We start from the raw sequence: 14,338 nt of genomic DNA, 5'->3' as shown, positions 1-14,338 counted from the left end.
GGAACACACAGCACATGAAAATATTCCACTATGCCACATGTCAGTATCATTTTCTCTAACTTTTACTGAGATGCTCTCCACTGTAATATCCATTTTCAGAGAGTTAGGAAAAAGGAGAAATTAAATTTCTAAAGTAATAATCAGTCAAGGCAAAGTCAATCAGCCAAATAAAACTAATCTCTAAAGTCTTCTCTTGTTCTAAAATTATGCAATATTTGATGTCTACTCAGGCATTTAGAGGAGACCTTCTTAAATTATGTGCAGCAGGTAACTGTATCTTAGTACATAATATGATTGGTATTTTTGAATCATTAGAAAATTCTTTAAGACTCATAGAAGTTCTAGAACAGTGATTCCTAATCCTTTCATTACCAATTTACATCTTTGTTATTTCCAACCTTTGCATCTATGTTTTAAACAGCTTTTTGGTCTATTAAACCTCATTTAATAAGCACTGATTTAATTCTTTTATTATAATTTTCATTAATAGAAAATAACAAACGTGACTGCCTATCAGAATGTGTGGTAAATACAAAATAACAGAATTTCAAATAGAGCAAAGAAATATGACCTCCCAATTCTTATACATCCTTTAAAGTTTCGTTGCTATTTGTTTATTCTTTGCCTGAGACCCATAGTTGGTATTCAGTAATCCTTCTCCAAATCTAATAAAGCTCAAATTCCTAAAGGTTTCCCTTACATAACAGAAATTCATTAGTTAAAGAATGTAAAATTTAAAGAGTAATTCATTATGTAAAAGTTCATTTACAGAGAAGATTCTGGGAACATGGAAGAGTAGGAACTATCAGGAATCTGTCTTCCCACATAGAAAACAATTGCACTGGCAGAATCTGTCTGACAACTGTTTTGGAACTCTGGACTCTATGGAAGCCTTGCAACTTCCAGGGAGAAGGCTCAGACTGCAAGCTGTGGTTAATTTCAGTCAGTTTCAGCACTTAGTCCAGAAGTAGCTATGCATCCTCTGCCCATTAGCCATGTGGCAGTCAACTACACACCTGTTTCTGAAGCAGCCTGCAGGAATCGCAGTAGGCAAAATGTACCCTGTCCTGAAAACATTGGGAGTGTGTTCTGATCACCGATTGATTGGTGCTTCTCATCACTGAGGGGCAGACAAAGATGCAGCCATTGGTTTTGCACCTTCTGCCATTGTTGTAAGCCTTTCTGCCTGGATCTAAAGTAACATCCAAGTGATTTAAAGAACTAGTACCCTTTTCATCCCACCTCCCTTTATTTTTCTCTTTTCCGACTTTTGGGAGCCAGATATGAGAGACTAGGATATTCAAAATCAAATGCACATGTGGGGAAAATTAGAACATGGCTGTATGTGGCCAGGGAAAAGCTCAGAAAAGACTCGAAAAGACCCCAAGATTACACCTCAGCACAGAGACAGCCTACAAAGCCAATAAACTAGTAAATAAATTAAATAAATATGATAACAAAAATCAGCAAACTCTGGGGAAGGGGGAGAATGTGATTTCCAGAGTCCCAACTTAATGAGATTCAAACGTCCAGTTTTGAAAAATATTTCACAAGGCATACAAAGAAACAGGAAAGTATGGCTCTTTCAAAGGAAAAAAAATTAATCAACAAAAACTGTCCATGTAAAACACCTGATGGACGATCTATTAGACAAGCACTTTAAAGCAACTGTCTTAAAGATGCTTGAAGAACTAAAGAAAGAGGTAGAGAAAGTCAAGAAAACAATGTATGAACAAAATGGAAATATCCATAAAGAGACAGAAAACCTAAAAAGAAACCAAAGAGAAATTCTGAAGCTGAAAAATATAATGACTGAAATTAAAAATTCAGTAGAGCATTCAAAGGCAGACTTGAGCAGGCAGAAAAGAGAATCAATTAACTTAAAAATAAGACAATGGAAATGCTCAAGTCTGAGGAAGAGAAAGAAGAGAGATTGAAGAAAAGTGAACAGGGCCTAAAAGACCTGTGGGACACCATCAAATGGATCGGTATTTGCATCATGGAATTCCAAGAAGAAGAAGATAGAGAAAGGGACAGAGAATGTTTGATGAAATAATGGCTGAAAACTTCCCAGTTTGATGGGATCCAAACCTCCCAAACTTGATATAAACATCCAAGAAGCTCAAGGAACTTCAGGTAACATGAAATGAAGGAGACCAACATGGAGATAAATTATAATCAAACTTTTGAAAGACAAAGGCAAAGAGAGAATCTTGAAAGCTGCAAGAGAGAAGCAACTCATCACATACAAGGGATCCTCAATAAGAATATGAGCAGATTTCTCAACAGAAACTTTGGAAGACAGAAGGCAGTGGGCTGATATATTCAAAGTGCTGAAAAGTACCTGTCAACCAGGAATCCAAAATCTGGCAAAAGTTTCCTTCAAAAGTGAGGGAGAAATTAAGATATTCTCAAAGAAAAGCTGAGGGAGTTGGTTACCACCAGGCTTGTTCTGCAAGAAATGCTTAAGGGATTCCTGCAGGGTGAAAAAACGTGTAATCATCTCAATTGATACAAAAAAAGAATTTGACAAGATTCAGCAGCCTTTCGTGATGAAAACACTCAACATCTAGGAAAAGAAGGAGAACACATTGACAAAATAAAAACCGTACATGAAAAACTTACAGCTATCATATTCAACTGTGAAAGCTAAAAGCTTTTCCTCTAAAATCAGGAATAAGACAAGGATGCCCACAGTTGCTACTTCTATTCAACACAGTATTGGAAATTCTAGCCAGAGCAATTAGGCAAGAAAAATAAATAAGAGGCATCCAAATTAGAAAGAAGTAAATTGATCTCTGCAGATGAAATGATTTTATATATATATATATATGTGTGTGTGTGTGTGTGTGTGTGTATATATGTGTGTGTGTGTGTATATATATATATATATATATATATATATATATATATATATATATATATATACACCTAAATATTCCCTAAATATTCCCAAGACAAACTGTTGGAGCTGATAAATGAATTCATCAATGACGTATGTAGCAGGATACAAAGTCAATGCACAAAAAGCAGTTGCATTTCTATACTGTAACACTGAACAATAAAAAAAGAAATTACAAAAACAATTCCATTTATAATAGCATCAAAAAGAATAAAATACTTAGGAATTAACTAAGGAGGTGAAAGACTTGTTCATGAAACATTGCTGAAAGAAATTAAAGAAGGCATAAATAAATGAAAACACATCTCATGTTCATGTATTAGAAGACTTAATATTGTTAAGATGTCAATACTACCCAAAGTTATCTACAGATTCAATATAATCTCTATAAAAATCCCAATGATGTTTTTGCAGAAACAGAAAAACCCTTCTCAAAATTCATATGGAATCTCAAGGGACCCTGAATAGCCAAGACAATCTTGAAAGAGAAGAACAAAGCCAAAGAACTCACATTTCCTGATTTTAATACTTACTACAAAGTTACAGTAATCAGAAGCGTATGTAATGGCATAAAGACAGACATATAGACCAGCGGAATAGAATAGACAGCCCAGAAATAAACTGTAGCATAAATGGAAAATGATTTTTGACAATGATGCGAAGACCATTCAATAAGGAAAGGACAGTCTTTTCAACAAACAGTGCTGGGAAAACAGGATGTCCGCATGCAAAAGAATGAAGTTGGACTCTTACCTAACACCATAAACAAAATTTAACTCAAAATGAATCAAACACATAAATGCAAGACATAAAACTATAAAACTCTTAATGAAGATATAGGGCAAAAGCTTCAGAACATTGGATTTGGCAGTGAGTTCCTGGCTATGACCTCAAAGGCATGGGCAACAAAAGAAAAAATAGACATTTTAGACTGCATGAAAATCAGAATACTTTGTGCATCAGAAAAGTATCACCAGATTAAAAAGGTAGCCCACAGAATATCCAGACTATATAAAGAACTCCTAAAATTTAACAACAAAAAGCAAACAACCTGATTCAAAAATGGGCAAAGGACCTGAATAGACACTTATCCAAAGAAGATACACAAATGGCCATTAAACACATGAAAAGATATTCAACATCAGCGACCATTAGGGACATGTAAATCAAAACCACAATGAGATACCTCCTCACAGTTATTAGGATGGCTACGATCAACAAAATAGAAAATAACTAATGTTGGTGAGGTTGTGGAGAAATTGGAACCCTTGTGTGCTCTTGGTGGGAATGGAAAATAATGTGGTCACTATGGGAAACAGTAGGGTGCTCCTCAAACAATCAAAAACAGAATTACCATATGATCCAACAACTCCACTTTGTGGTATATACTCAAAAGAATTCAAAGCAGAATCTTGAAGAGACATTTGTACATCTATCTTAGCGGCATTATTTACAACAGCTAAAACATGGAAGCAACCCAATGTCCATCAACAGATGAATGGATAAGCAAAGTGTCACATAAACATACAATTGAATGTCATTTAGCCTTAAAAAGAAAGGAAATTCTTACATATGTTACAACATGGATGAACTTTGTGTTAAGTGAAATAAGCCAGTCACAAAAAGACAAATACCGTATGTTTCCACTTATGATTAGAGTAGTCAAAATTGTAGAGACAGAAAGTAGAATGGTGGCTGCCAGGGACTGGGGGGAGGGAGGAGAGAATGAGGATTTTGGTTTAATGGGTACAGTTTCAGTTTTACAAGATGAAAAGAGCTATGGAGATGGACAGTGGTGATGGTTGCACAACATTATGAATGCATTTAATATCATTGAATTGTACACTTAAAAATGATTAAGGTGGTAAATTTTATGTTACGTGTATTTTATCGCAATAAAAATATAAACAATTTACAATTTGCCAGGCATATTTGTATTGTTTTACAAGTATCAAATTAATGACCATAAGAGATAGGCATTATTATTATTCCCATTTCATAGATGAGAAGACTAAGGCATAGCAAAATTAGGAAACGTGCCAAGGTTGTAAAGCTATGAAGATGGACTGGGACTCAAACACGAGCAGTCTGCCCTCAGAGTCTGCACTCTGAATCTGTGATCAATAATTTCTCAATTAACACTGAACTGTATGTACTGCTATTTCCTCTTATTTCTTGTGAGTTCTTCTGGTAAAGAAGTCTGAAAAGAACCTGGTAATTTCAGGTCAAGATAAATCAACTTCAATATGATTAAAGAATTAACATTGTGCCTGCAAAGGGACAGAGGCTGTGTGTCTTGTCACTTCTCTGGGACAAGGAGGGTGTCAATGTCTGATATCATATGTACTTAAACCCATGTTTGGTGGAGGGAAGGAGGGAGAGGGAAAAAAGGGAAATAAAAGAAACAGAAAAAGAAAGGCTGTTGAAAATGGGTTACAGATAGTGGAATAACTACTTCTCCAATAAAGATCAAATGAGGTTATAATAAATTACTTAATCCGTCTAGTCTTCGGTTAGTTTATCTCTACCACGTGGTCAATAACAATAACCACTCCATAGGGTTGCTGTGAAAATCAAACATTTAATACATATTAAGTACATAGGAGAGTACCTGGCATGTAGTAAGTACTTAATTAATGTAGCTATTATGTTATTGTATTTTATATGAGGCAAATTATACTGTCAGATTCATGACACCATATAAACTATATTTCTGCCCTGAACATTTGTTACTTTTAAGAGTTTGGCTTCATTCTTAAGTATGCTTGTATTACTGCACTTTGTGCTCTTGGCTATTTTCTCACTTTTAAAAGAGTGTGACAGATTACTTTCACGGGAAAATAGGATTAATTTAAAGGTTGCTTTGGGGAAAATGTGGCAAAAATATCTACTTGAGTCACGAAAGGAAGCCTTGAATGGTTCTTCAAATCTCATATATAATTCCATCCCTCTATCCCTCCTTCCCTTCATCTATCCATCCATCCATCCATTCATCCAAAAAGCATCTGGTTCTATTTCTGGGATTAACAGTCTTTTACAAGCAACATGCCAAAGTTCAGTCTCATTTTTTTTGTGTGTGTGAGGATGGGAAAGGAAAGGAAAAGACACTTATGACTTGACCTTGGGCTGTCACTTCCCAAGTGGGTCAGAGACCCAGAACCTGTTGAGGAGGCAGTAGGCAAGGGACAGTCCTTCTCAGGAAGGAAGAGGAGAGCCAGGGACATGTTTCATTCAATAAGAGTTCTCGTCAGTAAAACTATCTTTGACTTGCAGGACATAGGTTGCCAATCTTTAGAGTAAAAAATCGTAATTGCATTTATACCTTGAAATCTACTCATTCCTTTTATTTAGGCATAAATGCTTACTTTCATAATTATTACTTATTTATATTTCTAATAATGGCTACTTATGAAATCTCCCTTTACAAATTCTCCTTTACAGTACTGGTATAGATGTTAAGACACCCTTTCATATCTAATGAAACCTGTACAGAATGTAGTTCGTTACTAGCCAATTAGCATTTTATAACATTTTTGGATGATGATGATTTTAATAAAATAAACAATCTTCATGGATTTTCAAAATATTACTAACCAGTCTACAACATAAATATGTAGGACTCTATGAATGTGCACATGACTTTATGTGTCTTAGAGAAAAACACTTAAGGAGAAATGTAGCAAATTCAATTCCAAGATATTACAGTGTTATCCTGGTGTCCCAAGCCAGTGCTATTTTTAAACGCTTCAGAATAACCATCTAAATGAAGTGGCAAAAATTACACACATATTTCTGGAGAACATATTTTTCTGTTCTCATATTATTTAGCCAAGTTTTCTGCATCTCTATTCTAGCTGGTCTCTCTATTAACAGGTATTATGATGGCATATTAAGGGACATTGAGTCTGGAGGTGAAGTGAACACCCCATTGATGTGCTCTGATATTAAATTCTTTCACTATTTGGTTTCCAGTTTAATACCACTATTCAATTAAATGGTATAGGTTTTGCACACTTAGGGGGACCTGCAAACAGATTGCAGAGAATCCTTTGTGTTAAAAATGATGAGCACCTCAAACGCAAAATTGAAATTTAAAATCTTTAAGCAAGTGCTAGTAATTTCCATATTTGAAGTTTAGTTCATTCACCTCAAGGGCAGACTGCTCAAATAAATTGATTTCGTTCCTTCAGAAAAGACAATAAACAAAGATGTCAACTTTGGCGACATTCATTCCTGGGGCTCGACTGATTGTTCCTGGAAACTGGCAGATAGAAGTGGGTCAAAGAAGACTCTGAACCTGCTTCAGGTACAAACTTCTGAAGCTTGTCAGAGTCCATAGGGGTTGGGGGAACATTCAGAGGTCAGAAGGAATCTAGTCTGAAAACCAAACTCTAATTCTATTCTTAGAAATATCTTATGCTCTTTCATTTATGTCCAAAAGTGAACAAAAGCCAAAGAATTCTCCTCACACACGCACAGTATTGCTTAGAGGACAATTCAAATCTTTAGCTTTTTTACCTTTACGTTGTGTCTTCAAATAAGATGAATTAATGACAAAACACAATAAGACATCCTCAAATAGAGCCTCAAGGCCAAAAAAGGAAGTATATAAATATATTTGAAAAGCCTACCAAATCAAGATCTTTTTTTCTACTATGTTGTAGACATACTTTAAAACATAAATGAAGCACAGAAAATCAATAGTATCAAAGATAATATACTCTCATCTGAGCCACTGGGTGACCTATCAGTTCTTATGAGTTCCTAACTTCTTAGTACATTATAAAACGCAGATCGATATTTAGACACAGACAGGACTGTTGAGAATTGTCAAAGCTATCAAAGCATTCGCTATCTTTGGGTGAGTTTTACCTACCATGATAGCAAAGATAACAGATTTTTAAAAGGTATTAAGCACACATTGAAAATATTCAGGACCTCATGTAAATGTGTTTAATTTTCTTCATTTCAAGAAAAGTTTATGAATTATTGATAAGAGACAAAATGAAAGAAAGAATAAAGTAGAAGAAAGAAGATAGGAGGAAAGAAGGAAAAAAAAATTGACCTTTCGTTTCTTCAAAGTGTAGCATTTAATTTTAAACCTCTATGTCTCCTTGCTTTTTCTACGACTGATTTTTTTTTTCAGTATTTACATGCATGTAGCATTGATATTCCGTATTTAGAAGTACAATCCTTTAATATGTTAGAGATTTTAATACATTGCTAAAATGGTCTGTACCCACTTTTAAATCTTGCTGATAATTAAAGTCCAGCAATAAAGTAAAACTAAAATAGAAATACTCCTTGTCTGAAATTTTATTCACTCTGAAGTGTTATTTCTAAATCTAACTCTTCTCTTGGCTTTAAAAAGAAACACTACAGCCCATAAATTCCACAATGTATTAATGTCTTTTGGGGGACCAAGAGGCTTTGCACAAAGTCTTACACAAATTTGTTCAAAATTCATAAATCTTATATGGTTGATGTCAAATGTTCTTTTTTAACACTTCAGAATGAAGTTAAACTATGAAATGCTTAAAATGTTACTGTTCCACTTTTGGATTAAAAACACATGACTTTCCCTGTGGAATATTATTGAACCCATTTATGAGCTAACGAATGTAACAGAAGAAAATCAAGTAAAAATAAAAATTTTAACTAAATTGACTTTTCCTTTGGAAGTTTCCCTTGCAACTGATCTCATTTTGTAGCTCATATAATAAGTCTCATAGCTCTTTTAACTTTCTATAGATATGATATAGACATGATCATGACCTTGGTTGGCTTCATTCAGAGTTTCCCCTGGTGTTTTATGTATTTTCTTATTTTTCATAATTCTCTTAGTTCTTTCATTTTATAACCCTGGTGTTCCTATTTTTTGGATGCTTACCAATCTGTCAATATTACTTGGGTATTAGAGGTCCTTGAAACTATCATGCAACCCATACCTAATCCACAATACGAATCACTGTGTCAATACATTCATAATTCACTTCATGACATCTCCATAGGAGGAATTTGGGTAAGTACTGGGAAAAGATATTAAAATGGGTGCACAAAACGCAGCTAAGTGCGTTATGTGCGGTGAGAACAATATCTGGCAGCTGACCCAGCTTCTCTTCTGCAGCCTGTGCTACTCCAGGGCAGCTGTGACATTTCATTCAGGGAAACATATAAAACATTCTGGCTTAAAAGAGCTTAGGTTATGACAATCCTTTTTAAACAAGAATCTGTTACCTTTTATCTTAGAAAAATAAAGCTAAATAAAATTTCCGTGAAATCATATTAAAAGAAATGCTTGATTCCATCAAAATGAGGGATTTGGGATAGGAGTCGCCACCCAGGCTGCTTCCAGCCTTGTTCTGTGATTGGTGCTTTTGTGCATGAGTATGTGTGAGCGTCTAAAAGAGGAGATCTACCATATTTATAGCTACTGTAATACCAAAAATAAATCCTTGTAATGATCCATGATAGTTTTTCATTTCTTATTTATGTGCTTTTTTGTAATAATCAACCTATGTCTCTAATATTTTCAGCAACCAAGATCTTTATACGATCTAACTTGTAACGTTTCCCTAACATCAGCTTTCTATATCAAGTTGTCTTGTTTCTTCATTTAAAAATTATTTTTTAATGATAAAATGTATCTCTACTTCTACAAAATACTCCACAGAAATCTTCGTACTTAAATTACCCATAAACATTAAACATATATTAAACACATATATTAAAAATATATTCACAGTTACTATGGAATACCAAAAAATGAGGTTGACAACGTACTTTCAAGATCTGGGGGTACAGAATAGAGTGACTCTTCAGGCCATTTAATCCTGTCCATTAGAATGAAGTCAGTTACATTAAAAGAGGTCACTTCTATACAAACATACGAATATCACAATGAATGTCTGCTTCCCTATCAAATCCATCACTTTTTCTGAACATAGAGAAAGAACCTTTTCACCTTGCTCCCATCAGTGTGGAAAGCCAGATGTGTGTCCAAACCACTTAGCTAATATGAACCCTTACTATTGCCACTCCTTTTGATCATGGCTGTGCTACCAAGTCAATATGAGGCCTTCTTGACATTATTCATGGAAATGGGAATCCGTTCTCTCACTGAAGCTTAAGTGCATGCTGGATGAAAGCAAGGATGTCTCAGTGAATAGTTTTTCCAGTGGAAAGATCAAGTTCAATCTCCATACACCTGCACTGTACACCCCTCTGTAGGAAAACAGGCCACCAAGGTCCTTATGAGTTTAACTGTCTCTTCCCAGAGCCCAGCGGCAGCTGGGACATGGCCATGCTACAAAGAACCTGCAGCCACTATCTGAAAAACAAAAGCCAAGCTGCTGTGATTCAGTAGGCTGTCTAAATAAAATCAACCTTTCTGTGATTATCTATAGGCAACTTCTTCTGAAAACTGCTGAATATTAAACCAATCTCAAGGTCTTTCACACCTGAGTTTATACTTAAAATTAACGAGAACCTTTGTGCTTCCTAAGAAAGCATGGATTAATTTAGTTGCTGGAGACAACAATTTGGCCCTTGTGGGGACCTCAGGATTGAAACTTAGTCCTTGATGCTCTTAACAACCACACAATCCTTTTGTTATTTGTTGTAGTTTGATGTATGGAATCTCCCAGGCAGGACTAGATGAATGTGCTGTGTATCTCAAAAAGACAGAATCGGAAACTGGGAAAAAAACTTGGGTTACCAGAACTAATAAAATGTGCATGTATAGCAAGAGTAGAAAGAAGAAACTGAAACTTTGAGGACCAGTATTGCAGGGTATTTATAGTTTATCGCTTAGCAGCAGTACTGTCACAACATGGCTCAGATAATGCCTCTAATGGGGACAGAGGCAGCTAGCCGGCCTGGGAGGAAGGATGCTGTAAAATGGTGTTTGCCACAACTGTCTGCCCCTTAGGCCCTGGAATATCAGGTTTCCTGGCATCCAAAGTTCCACACTTTGAATGTGGGATAGAATATGGTTACTCCAGCAGGTGAGCGCTCGTCTCAGCCTAATCTTTTCCATCAAATCAGTTTTGTAAAATGGTCCCACACCGTGGGTAGGCAGCACTCCTTTGACTCTTATAGTTGCAAGGGTTTGGGTCTCAAAGTGTTGGGGGATGGGATCAGAGGACCCGTAAGGCTCATTCTCACTATGAACTGGCAATTGGCGCTGCTTGTGTTTGCTGAGATCTTGGACCGCTTTAACAGAGGGAGAATGGCAGGCAAATGGCTACATAATGTCCTTGCTTTCATTCAACATGCACTTAAGCTTCAGTGAGAGAAAGGATCCCATTGTTATGAATAATTTCAAGAACGTCTCATGCTGATCTGGTAGTAGAGCCATGATTAAGAGGAGTGCAGGTACTACGGCTCCACACTAGCTACGTGGTTTGGACACGCATCTGTCTTTCTGCTTTGACAGGTACAGGGTGAAGAGGACTCTTCCTCCGGGTTCAGTGCCACATCTGGAGCAGCCCTCCCAGGTTGTAGGACAGGATGGCAATGGGGAGCAGCATGTGCTCTGACAGCAGAGTGTTTGGTGGTAGAGCCCAGCTATATCCCTTACAGACATGTGATCCCAGACAGATTACTTAAATCCCGTGCTTCTGATATTTCATGCGTAAGATACTTCATGCGTAAAATGGGATTATAGTACTACTTTCTTCATAGGGTACTCTAAGGATTAATGAGAGAAACATGCAAAGCCCTTAGAAGAGTGCCTGGTGTATAGTAACAGCCCAATAATTGCTAGATAATTTTATCATTATTAGCAATTACATGGGAAGATTCTAAGAATAACTTAAAGCAAAGCATGAATCAAGTAATCAGAGCATTAAATTTTATGCTACTAATTAGAGAAGCTCGTTTGCTAAGGATAAGACTTTTTACTCTCTTTCATTAAGAATTTTAAGAAGCTTGGAAAAATTTCTTCACAAGAATTAAAAAAAACTACCTAGTTTATGAGAAGGGCATCAAAATTTCTCTTTTTTCTTTCTTTTTTTTTTCCACTAAGATAAAATTTGCACCCTTGAAATGCACAGATCTTAAGTGTACAAATCGATAAATTTTGATAATTTTTATATACCAAAGTAATCATCATCTCCATGCCTTCAGAAAATTCCCTTTCCCCGCAACCACTGTGCTTCTTACCGTAGATTCATTTCATCTCCAAAATATATAAACAGCTCATGCAGCACAATATTAAAGAAGCAAACAACCCAATCCAAAAATGGGCAGAAGACCTAAACAGACATTTCTCCAAAGAAGACATACAGATGGCCAAGAAGCACATGAAAATCTGCTCAGCGCCACTAATTATTAGAGAAATGCAAATCAAGACCACAATGAGGTATCACCTCACACCAGTTAGAATGGGCATCATCAGAAAATCTACAAACAACAAATGCTGGAGAGGGTGTGGAGAAAAGGGAACCCTCTTGCACTGTTGGTGGGAATGTAAATTGATACAGCCACTATGGAGAACAGTACGGAGGTTCCTTAAAAAACTAAAAATAGAATTACCATATGATCCAGCAATCCCACTACTGGGCATATACCCAGAGAAAACCATAATTCAAAAAGAGACATGCACCCCAATGTTCATTGTAGCACTATTTACAATAGCCAGGTCATGGAAGCAACCTAAATGCCCATCAACAGATGAATGGATAAAGAAGATGTGGCACATATATACAATGGAATATTACTCAGCCATAAAAAGGAACAAAATTTGGTCATTTATTGAGACGTGGATGGATCTAGAGACTGTCATACAGAGTGAAGTAAGTCAGAAAGAGAAAAACAAATATCGTATACTAATGCATGTATGTGGAACCTAGAAAAATGGTACAGATGAACCGGTTTGCAGGGCAGAAGTTGAGACATAGATGTAGAGAACAAATGTATGGACACCAAGGGGGGAAAACCGTGGTGGGTGGGGATGGTGGTGTGATGGATTGGGCGACTGGGATTGACATGTATACACAGATGTGTATAAAATTGATGACTAATAAGAACCTGCTGTATAAAAAAATAAATAAAATTAAAAAAAATGGTCTACATAAAAAAAAATTATAACTTCTTCCTGATGTATGAGCTTTTTATCATTTGATATGTTCCTCTTTACCTCTGTTGCTACTCCTTGTCTTTAAGTCTACTTAGTCTGATATTTAGTAGCCATTCAACTTTTCCTATGGTTACGTTTGCAGGATATATATTGTTCTATTGTTTTACCTCAAAATCTTTTACCTTAAAATCATTTTACATCTCTTATAAACAGTATATAGTTGGATCTTGTTTTTAAAAAGTCAGTCTGATAATCGATGTTTTTAATTGGAGTGTTTATTCTCTTTATATTTAATATAATTATTGGTATGGCTGAGTTTGGTCTGCCATTTTGCTATTTGTTTCCTTTGAATTCATCCATTACGTGGTCAATTTTTTCCTCCTCTCTTGCCTTCTTTAGGTTAAACAAATGTTTCTTAGAATTCCATTTAAATTACACTTAAAAATTTTTTCTTTAGTAGTTGCTGAGCATAATGTTAACACGTGTTAAAATCACTTATGGTTGAAATTTTATCCAGTAAGTTGTTAATTCATTACTGTAACTGAAATAATAACATTTGGTCACAGTAGCTTATAGTACTGTTATGAATTAGTGTTAAATAATTAGCGCCTGTCCTTGTTACCCAAGATACATTTTAAATCTTGCATGGCATTATTTGAACACTGCATAATAAAATTAAAGCAACAATTAGTCTTAATGGAACAGTAAGCCACTGAAAACCTAGCTGTTGAAAATACTAAACTAAATTTACCATCTAATGGATTAAAATACTGTCTTTAAAGCTTTATGCCTTTTAAAAAATAGCATATCTTTTCTCTCACAAAAAAAATTTTTTTTTTGCTTGCTTAAACTTGTTCAGCTTACTAAATGAGCCATAGCATTGATTTAAGCTCACATGAAAACACTTAGTGTTGATGTCATAAAACGCCAAGGATGGTCACCGAGGTCAGCAGGCTCCAAATACATACTGGCATGCCCTTTATACATTAATAGGAGGCTCCCTCTTCCATTCCCCTCAGAAATGTTTTATGAGTCCTTTCAACTCCTGGACACTGTACTCTGACCTCTCCCACTCACTCTTGCCCCATTGCTTTGTCTCCTATTATACTGAGAAACTAGCAAGCTCAGATGAACCCTCTCAACTTCTCCCTCTCACCTGGCTCATTTCATTAATGTGGACTGACCTGCCCCAACCTGCACATATATCAGTTCTTTCTCAGTCATCTCTCAACTCCTTATTTTCATGTCTTTTTTCTCCTCAACACCTCTAACATGGAAATATGCTCCTAAAATAAAACAACAGAAATCTCTACTTCCCTTCTCACCAAGCTTCTTTTAAGTAGCAGCGTGTCCTG

General features: G+C 35.8%; 1 protein-coding gene across 3 annotated transcripts in view; it reads right to left on the bottom strand.

The window, feature by feature from the left end:
- PLXDC2 (plexin domain containing 2) overlaps positions 1 to 14,338 on the bottom strand; it is a 415,558-nt gene that overhangs the window by 43,488 nt on the left and 357,732 nt on the right. The window lies entirely within an intron of this gene.

The sequence above is a fragment of the Grampus griseus genome (genome assembly GCF_964374135.1).
Source record: "Grampus griseus genome assembly, chromosome: 2".
NCBI classification, from domain to species: domain Eukaryota; kingdom Metazoa; phylum Chordata; class Mammalia; order Artiodactyla; family Delphinidae; genus Grampus; species Grampus griseus.
The sequence above is the reverse complement of the archived record's forward strand: the minus strand, read 5'-3'. Positions and strand labels throughout refer to the sequence as shown.